The sequence below is a fragment of the Neophocaena asiaeorientalis genome, unplaced genomic scaffold (genome assembly GCF_003031525.2).
Source record: "Neophocaena asiaeorientalis asiaeorientalis breed wild unplaced genomic scaffold, Neophocaena_asiaeorientalis_V1.1 scaffold259, whole genome shotgun sequence".
Classification (NCBI taxonomy): domain Eukaryota; kingdom Metazoa; phylum Chordata; class Mammalia; order Artiodactyla; family Phocoenidae; genus Neophocaena; species Neophocaena asiaeorientalis.
Genome location: NW_020172985.1, coordinates 1,769,250 through 1,779,049, shown reverse-complemented (window position 1 = coordinate 1,779,049; position 9,800 = coordinate 1,769,250).

The following is a 9,800-nucleotide window of genomic DNA, read 5'->3' as shown; positions in this document are numbered from 1 at the left end:
CCTTAAAAAGAAACGAAATTGAGCTATTTGTAATGAGGTGGATTGACCTAGAGTCTGTCATACAGAGTGAAGTAAGCCAGAAAGAAAAAGACAAATACCATATGCTAACACGTATATATGGAATTTAAAAAAATGTCATGAAGAACCTAGGGTTAAGACAGGAATAAAGACACAGACCTACTGGAGAAAGGACTTGAGGATATGGAGAGGGGGAAGGGTGAGCTCTGACAGGGCGAGAGAGAGGCATGGGCATATATACACTAACAAAAGTAAGGTAGATAGCTAGTGGGAAGCAGTCGCATGGTCGGATTCACTTTGTTATAAAGCATAAACTAACACACCATTGTAAAGCAGTTATACCCCAATATAAATGTTAAAAAAAAATCAACACCCATTTATGGTGAAAACCTTGCAGAAAGTAGGCATAGAGGGAATTTTCCTCAATATAATAAAGGCCATATATGACAAACCTGAAGCCAACACTGTCCTCATTGGTTTTATAAAGCATAAACTAACACACCATTGTAAAGCAGTTATACCCCAATATAAATGTTAAAAAAAAATCAACACCCATTTATGGTGAAAACCTTGCAGAAAGTAGGCATAGAGGGAATTTTCCTCAATATAATAAAGGCCATATATGACAAACCTGAAGCCAACACTGTCCTCATTGGTGAAAAACTGAAAGCATTTCTACTAAGATCAGGAATAAGACAAGTTTGCCAACTCTCACCACTCTTATTCAACATAGTTTTGGAAGTTTTAGCCAAAGCAATCAGAGAAGAAAAGGAAATAAAACGAATCTAAATTGGAAAAGTAGAAGTAAAGCTGTCACTCTTTGCAGATGACATGATACTATACATAGTGAATTCTAAATTGCTACCAGAAAACTACTAGAGCTAATCAATGAATTTGGTAGTAGCAGGATACAAAATAAATGCACAGAAATTGCTGGCATTCCTATACACTAATGATGAAAAATCTGAAAGTGAAATTAAGAAAACACTCCCATTTACCATTGCAACAAAAACAATAAAATATCTAGCAATAAATCTACCTAAGGAGACAAAAGAACTGTATGCAGAAAATGATAAGACACAGATGAAAGAAATTAAAGATATAGATGGAGAGATATACCATGTTCTTGGATTGGAACAATCAACATTGTGAAAATGACTATACTACCCAAAGCAATCTATAGATTGAATGCAATCCCTTTCAAACGACAACAGGCATTTTTCACAGAACTAGAAAAAAAGAATTTCACCTTTTGTATGGAAGCACAAAAGACCCCAAATAGCCAGAGAAAACTTGAAAAAGAAAAATGGAGCTGGAAGAATCAGGCTCACTGATTTCAGAGTATAATACAAAGCTACAATAATCAAGACAGTATGGTACTGGCACAAAAACAGAAAGATCGATCAATAGAACAGCATAGAAAACCCAGAGATAACCCCACGCACATGTGGTCACCTTATCTTTGATAAAGGAGACAGGAATGTACAGTGGAGAAAGGACAGCCTGTTCAATAAGTGGTGCTTGGAAAACTGGACAGGTACATATAAAAGTATGAGATTATAACACTCCTTAACACCATACCCAAAAATAAGCTCAAAATGGATTAAAGACCTAAATGTAAGGCCAGAAACTATCAAACTCTTAGAGGAAAACATAGGCAGAACACTCCATGACATAAATCACAGCAAGGTCCTTTTTGACACACCTTCTAGAGAAATGGAAATAAAAACAAATATAAACAAATGGGACCTAATGAAACTTGAAAGCTTTTGCACAGCAAAGGAAACGATAAACAAGACCAAAAGACAACCCTCAGAATGGGAGAAAATATTTGCAAATGAAGCAACTGACAAAGGATTACTCTTCAAAATTTATAAGCAGCTCATGCAGCTCGATAACAAACAACACAATCCAAAAATGGGCAGCACAGCTAAATAGATATTTCTCCAAAGAAGGTATACAGATTGCCAACAAACACATGAAAGAATACTCAACATCATTAATCATTACAGAAAGGCAAATCAAAACTGCAATGAGATATCATCTCACACCGGTCAGAATGGTCATCATCAAGAAAGGTAGAAACAATAAATACTGGAGAGGGTGTGGAGAGAAGAGAAGACTCTTGCACTGCTGGTGTGAATGTGAATTGGTACAGCCACTATGGAGAACAGTATGAAGGCTCCTTAAAAAACTACAAATAGAACTATCATATGACCCAGCAATCCCACTATTCAGCATATACCATGAGAAAACCATAAATCAAAAATAGTCATGTCCCAAAATGATCATTGCAGCTCTATTTACAATAGTCAAGAGATGGAAACAACCTAAGTGTCCATCATTGGATGAATGAATAGAGAAGTGGGCACATATATACAATGGAATATAACTCAGCCATAAAAAGAAACAAAATTGAGTTATTTGTAGTGAGGTGGATGGACCTAGAGTCTGTCATACAGAGTGAAGTAATTCAGAAAGCAAAAGACAAATATCATATGCTAACACATATATATGGAATCTAAGGGAAAAAAAATGTCATGAAGAACCTAGGGGTAAGATGTGAATAAAGACACAGATGTACTAGAGAATGGACTTGAGCATATGGGGAGGAGGAATGGTAAGCTGTGACAAAGCGAGAGAGTGGCATGGACATATATACACTATCAAAGGTAAATTAGATAGTTAGTGGGAAGCAGCCGCATAACACAGGGAAATCAGCTCGGTGCCTTTGTGACCACCTAGAGGGGTGGGATATGGAGGGTGGGAGGGAGGGAGTCTCAAGAGGGAAGAGATATGGGAACATATGTATATGTATAACTGATTCACTTTGTTATAAAGCAGAAAGGAACACACCATTGTAAAGAAATTATACTCCAATAAAGTTGTTTAAAAACATGCAAATGTCTTTATCATGCGTATCTCTACAAATCAGGAATGTAAATACAATGCACAGTTACCTCAGACTGCGCTTAACTTAGGACAATCTGGTAGTACCTGAAATCAAAGGGGAAATAATGGGAAAAAGGGGCCTTTCTAACACAGACCACTGGAAAGGCTCTTTCACCCAAAATCTAATTCATATATTCCTTAAGGATTTATTGAGGACAGATTCAAATCTTAATAATCTTTTCCACAAATAATAAAGCCTTTGTCATCTGAGAAAACAAATTTAACTTTTTCCAATTCTTTTTCATAAACTAGTAAGTTTATATTGCAATATGTGTTTCATAACTAAGTTCTTAAAGTGAAACCCTGAGATCTCTAGTTTTGTCTGTTTATATATCTGTGTGTACTTTATACATATGATATCTCTACCTCTGGATAATAGTTTCTCACTGTGCTATGCGGCTGCTTCCCACTAGCTATCTATTTTACATTTGGTAGTGTATACATGTCCATGCCACTCTCTCACTTTGTCACAGCTTACCCTTCCCCCTCCCCATATCCTTAAGTCCATTCTCTAATAGGTCTGTGTCTTTATTCCTGTCTTACCACTAGGCTCTTCATGACATTTTTTTCTTAGATTTCTTATATATGTGTTAGCACACGGTATTTGTCTTTCTCTTTCTGACTTACTTCACTCTGTATGACAGACTTTTGATCCATCAACCTCACTACAAATAACTCAATTTCATTTCTTTTTGTTGCTGATTAATATTCCATTGTATATATGTGCCACATCTTCTTTATCTATTCATCTCATGATGGACACTTAGGTTTTTTCCATCTCCTGGCTATTGTAAAAAGAGCTGCAATGAACATTTTGGTACATGATGCTTTTTGAATTATGGTTTTCTCAGGGTATATGCCCACTAGTGGGAGTGCTGGGTCATATGGTAGTTCTACTTGTACTTTTTTAAGGAATCTCCATACTATTCTTCATAGTGGCTGTACCAATTCACATTCCCACCAGCAGTGTAAGAGTCTTCCCTTTTCACCACACCCCTCCAGCATTTATAGTTTCTAGATTTTTTTTTCTTTTTTTGTGCGGTATGTGGGGATTTCACTGTTGTGGCCTCTCTCATTGTAGAATACAGGCTACGGACGCGGAGGCTCGGTGGCCATGTCTTATGGGCCTAGCCGCTCCAGGGCATGTGGGATCTTCCTGGGCCAGGGCACTAACCCGTGTCCCCTGCATCAGTAGTCGGAGTCTCAATCACTGCGTCACCAGGGAAGCCCTGTTTCTAGATTTTTTGATGATGGCCATTCTGACTGGTGTGAGATGATATCTCATTGTACTATTATTTGCATTTCTCTAATGATTAATGTTGTTGAGCATTCTTTCATGTATTTTTTGAAACTCTGTATATCTTCTTTGGAGAAATGTCTATTTAGGTCTTCTGACCATTTTTGGATTGGGTTGTTTGTTTTTTTATATTGAGCTGCATGAGCTGCTTGTAAATTTTGGAGATTAATCCTTTGTCAGTTGCTTCATTTGCAAATATCTTCTCCCATTCTGAGGGTTGTCTTTTGGTCCTGTTTATGGTTTCCTTTGCTGTGCAAAAGCTTTAAAGTTTCATTAGGTCCCATTTGTTTATTTTTGTTTTTATTTCCATTTCTCTAGCACGTGAATCAAAAGGAATTGCTGTGATTTATGCCATAGAGTGATCTGCCTATGTTTTCCAATAAGAGTTTGATAGTTTCTGGCCTTACATTTAGGTCTTTAATCCATTTTGAGCTTATTTTTGTGTATGGTGTTAGGGAGTGTTATAATCTCATATTTTTAAAAGTACCTGTCCTGTTTTCCCAGGACCACATATTGAATAGGCTGTCCTTTCTCCACTGTACATTCCTGCCTCCTTTATCAAAGATAAGGTTACTGTATGTTGTGGGTTTATCTCTGGACTTTCTATCCTGTTCCATTGATCTATCTTTCTGTTTTTGTGCCAGTACCATACTGTCTTGATTACTGTAGCTTTGTAGTATTGTCTGAAGTCCAGGAGCCTGATTCCATCAGGTCCATTTTTCATTCTCAAGATTGCTTTGGCTATACGGGGTCTTTTGTGTTCCCATACAAATTGTGAACTTTTTTGTTCTAATGCTGTGAAAAATGCGAGTGGCAGTTTGTGAGGGATTGCATTGAATCTGTAGATTGCTTTGGGTAGTACAGACATTTTCAAAACGTTGATTCTTCCAATCTAAGAAGATGGTATAACTTTCCATCTATTTGTATCATCTTTAATTTCTTTCATCAGTGTCTTATAATTTTCAGCAAACAGGTCTTTTGTCTCCTTAGGTAGGTTTATAGCTAGATATTTTATTCTTTTTTTTTTTTTGCAGTGGTAAATGGGAGTGTTTTCTTGAATTCACTTTCAGATTTTTCATCATTAGTTTATAGGATTGACAGAGATTTCCGTGCATTTATTTTGGATCCTGCTACTTTACCAAATTCATTGATTAGCTCTAGTAGTTTTCTGGTAGCATCTTTCGGATTCTCTATGTGTAGTATCATGGCATCTGCAAAGAGTGACAACTTTACTTCTTCTGTTCCGATTTGGATTCCTTTTATTTCTTTTTCTTCTCTGCTTGCTGTGGCTAAAACTTCCAAAACTATGTTGAATAAGCGTGGTGAGAGTGGACAACCTTGTCTTGTTCCTGATCTTAGTGAAAATGCTTTCAGTTTTTCACCATTGAGGACGATGTTGGCTGTGGTTTTGTCATATATGGCCTTTATTATGTTGAAGCATCTGGTCCTGGGCTTTTGTTTGTTGGAAGGTTTTTAATCACAGTTTCAATTTCAGTGCTTGTGATTGGCCTGTTCATATTTTCTATTTCTTCCTGATTCTGTCTTGGCGGGTTGTGCATTTGTAAGAATTTGTCCTTTTTTTCCAAGTTGTCCATTTTATGGCATAGAGTTGCTTGTAGTAATCTCTCATGATCTTTTGTATTTCTGCAGTGTGAGTTGTTACTTCTCCTTTTTCATTTCTAATTCTATTGTTTTGAGTCTTCTCCCTTTTTTGATTGGTGAGTGTCACTAATGTTTTTTCAATTTTGTGTATCATCTCAAAGAACCAGCTTTTAGTTTTATTGATCTTTGCTATAGTTTCCCTCATTTCTTTTTCATTTACTTCTGATCTTTTTTTAATGATTTCTTTCCTTCTGTTAACTTTGCAGTTTTTTGTTTTTCTTTCTCTAATTGCTTTAGGTGCAAGGTTAGGTTGTTTATTTGAGATATTTCCTGTTTCTTAAGGTAGGATTATATTGCTATAAACTTCCCTCTTAGAACTGCTTTTTCTGCATCCCATAGGTTTTCGATCCTCGTGTCTCCATTGTCATTTGTTTCTAGGTATTTTTTTATTTCCTCTCTGATTTATTCAGTGATCACTTCGTTATTAAGTAGTGTATTGTTTAGCTTCCATGTGTTTGTATTTTTACATATCTTTTCCTGTTAACTGATATGTAGTCTCATAGCATTGTGGTCAGAAAAGATACCTGATACAACTTTAATTTTCTTAAATTTACCAAGGCTTGATTTTTGACCCAAGATATGATCTATCTCAGAGAATGTTCCATGAGCACTTTAGAAAAATGTGTATTCTGTTGTTTTTGGATGGAATGTCCTATAAATATCAATTAAGTCCACCTCGCTTAATGTATCATTTAAAGCTCGTTTTCCCTTATATATTTTAATTTTGGATGATCTGTCTATTGGTGAAACTGGGGTGCTAAAGTGCCCTACTATGAATGTGTTACTGTTGATTTCCCCTTTTATGGCTGTTAGTATTTGCCTTATGTATTGAGGTGCTCCTATGTTGGGTGCATAAATATTTACAATTGTTATATCTTCTTGTTGGATCGATCCCTTGATCTTTGTGTAGTGTCCTCCTTTGTCTCATCTAATAGTCTTTATTTTAAAATCTATTTTGTCTGATATGAGAATTGCTACTCAAGCTTTCTTTTGGTTTCCATTTGCATGGAGTATCTTTTTCCATCCCCTTACGTTTAGTCTGTATGTGTCTGTAGGTGTGAAGTGGGTCTCTTATAGGCAGCATATATATGGTGCTTTTTTTCGTAACCTTTTAGCTAATCTGTGTCTTTTGTTGGGAGCATTTAGTCCATTTACATTTAAGGTAATTATCGATATGTATGCTCCTCTTCCCATTTTCTTAATTATTTTTGGTTCCTTATTGTAGGTCTTTTCCTTCTCTTCTGTTTCTTGCCTAGAGAAGTTCCTTTAGCATTTGTTGTAAAGCTGGTTTGGTGGTGCTGAACTCTCTCAGCTTTTTCTTGTCTGTAAATATTTTAATTTCTCCATCAAATCTGAATGAGATCCTTGCTGATTAGAGTAATCATGGTTGCAGGTTTTCCTCCTTCATCACTTTAAATATGTCCTGCCCATCCCTTCTGGCTTGCCGAGTTTCTGCTGTAAGATCACCTGTTAACCTTCTGGGGATTCCCTTATGTGTTAATCGTTGTTTTTCCCTTGCTGCTTTTAATATGTTTTCTCTGTATTTAATTTTTGACAGTTTGATTAGAATGTGTCTTGACCTATTTCTCCTTGCGTTTATCTTGTATGGGACGCTCTGTGCTTCCTGGACTGGATTAACTATTTCCTTTTCCATATTAGGGAAGTTTTCCACTCTAATCTCTTCAAATATTTTCTCAGTCCCTTTCTTTTTCTCTTCTTCTTCTGGAACCCCTATAATTCGAATGTTGGTGCGTTTAATGTTGTCCCAGAGGTCTCTGAGACTGTCCTCAGTTCTTTTCATTCTTTTTTCTTTACTCTGCTCTGCAGTAGTTATTTCCACTATTTTATCTTCCAGGTCACTTATCCGTTCTTCTGCCTCAGTTATTCTGCTCTTGATCACATCTAGAGTACTTTTAATTTCATTTAACGTGTTGTTCTTCGTTGCTTGTTTCATCTTTAGGTCTTCCAAGTCCTTGTTAAACATTTCTTGCATTTTGTCTATTCTATTTCCCAGATTTTGGATCACGTTTTCTATCATTATTCTGAATTCCTTTTCATGTAGACTGCGTATTTCCTCTTCATTTGTTAGGTCTCGTGGGTTTTTATTTTCCTTCTTCATCTGCTGTGTGTTTTTCTGTCTTCTCATTTTGCTTATCTTACTGTGTTTGTGGTCTCCTTTTTGCTGGCTGCAGTGTTCATAGTTCCCATTGTTCTTGGTGTCTGTCCCCATTGGCTGAAGTTGGTTCAGTGGGTTGTGTAGGCTTCCTGGTGGAGAGGACTAGTGCCAGTGTTCTGGTGGTTGAGCCTGGATCTTCTCTTTCTGATGGCAGGTCCACCTCTGATGGTGTGTTTTGGGGTGTCTGTGGACTTATTATGATTTTAGGCAGCCTCTCTTCTAATGGGTGTGGTTGTGTTCCTGTTTTGCTAGTTGTTTGGCATAGGGTGTTCAGCACTGTCGCTTGCTGGTCTTTGAGTGAAGCTGAGTGTTGTTGTTGTTATGGAGATCTCTGGGAGATTTTAGCCATTTGATGTTATGTGGAGCTGGGAGGTCTCTTGTGGACCAGTATCATGAAGTTGGCTCTCCCACCTCAGAGGCACAGCCCTGACTCCTGGCTAGAGCAACAAGAGTGGTAAAATAATTATTAAAATATAAATTAATTTTTACCAAAAAACTATTTTGGAAAAGAAAAAAAATCTGACAGATAATACCTTAGGACATATTGTGGAAGCAAAGGTATCCTGACAAAATCTCACACAGAAACATACACATACACACTCACAAAGAGAGGAAAAGGGGAAAAAAATCATAAAACTTGCTCTCAAAGTCCACCTCCTCAGTTTGAGATGTTTCGTTGTCTATGCAGGTATTCCACAGATGCAGGGTACATCAAGTTGATTGTGGAGCTTTAATCCACTGCTTCTGAGGCTGCTGGGAGAGATTTCCTTTTCTTCTTTATTCTCACAGCTCCTGGGGCTCAGCTTTGGATTTGGCCCCGCCTATGCATGTAGGTCGCCGGAGGGCGTCTGTTCTTCGCTCAAACAGGACGGGGTTAAAGGAGCAACTGCTTCAGAGACTCTGGCTCACTCAGACCAGGGGAAGGGAGGGGTACGGAGTGCGGGGAGAGCCTGCGGCGGCAGAGGCCAGCGTGACATTGCACCAGCCTGAGGCGTGCCGTGCGTTCTCCCGGGGAAGTTGTCCCTGGATCCCAGGACCCTGGCAGTGGTGGGTTGCACAGGCTCCCCAGAAGGAGGGTGTGCATAGTGTCCTGTGCTCACACACAGGCTTCTTTGTGGCGGCAGCAGCAGCCTTAGCGTCTCATGCCTGTCTCTGGTGTCCGCGCTTTTAGCCGTGGCTTGCGCCCGTCTCTGGAGCTCCTTTAAGCAGCGCTCTTAATCCCCTCTCCTCGCGCACCAGGAAACAAAGAGGGAAGAAAAAGTCTCTTGACTCTTCGGCAGGTCCAGACTTTCCCCCGGACTCCCTCCTGGTTATCAATGGTGCACTAACCCCCTGCAGGTTGTGTTCACGCTGCCAACCCCAGTCCTCTCCCTGCGCTCCGACTGAAGCCCGAGCCTCAGCTCCCAGCCCTGTCCACCCCGGCGGGTGAGCAGACAAGCCTCTCGGGCTGGTGAGTGCCGGTCAGCACCGATCCTCTGTGCGGGAATCTCTCCACTTTGCCCTCCGCACCCCTGTTGCTGTGCTCTACTCCGTGGCTCCGAAGCTTTCCCCTCCGCTTCCCACAGTCTCTGCCCGCGAAGGGGCTTCCTAGTGTGTGGAAACCTCTCCTCCTTCACAGCTCACTCCCATTGGTGCGGGTCCCGTCCTTATCCTTTTTTCTCTGTTTATTCTTTCTTCTGTAGCCTTACCCAGGTG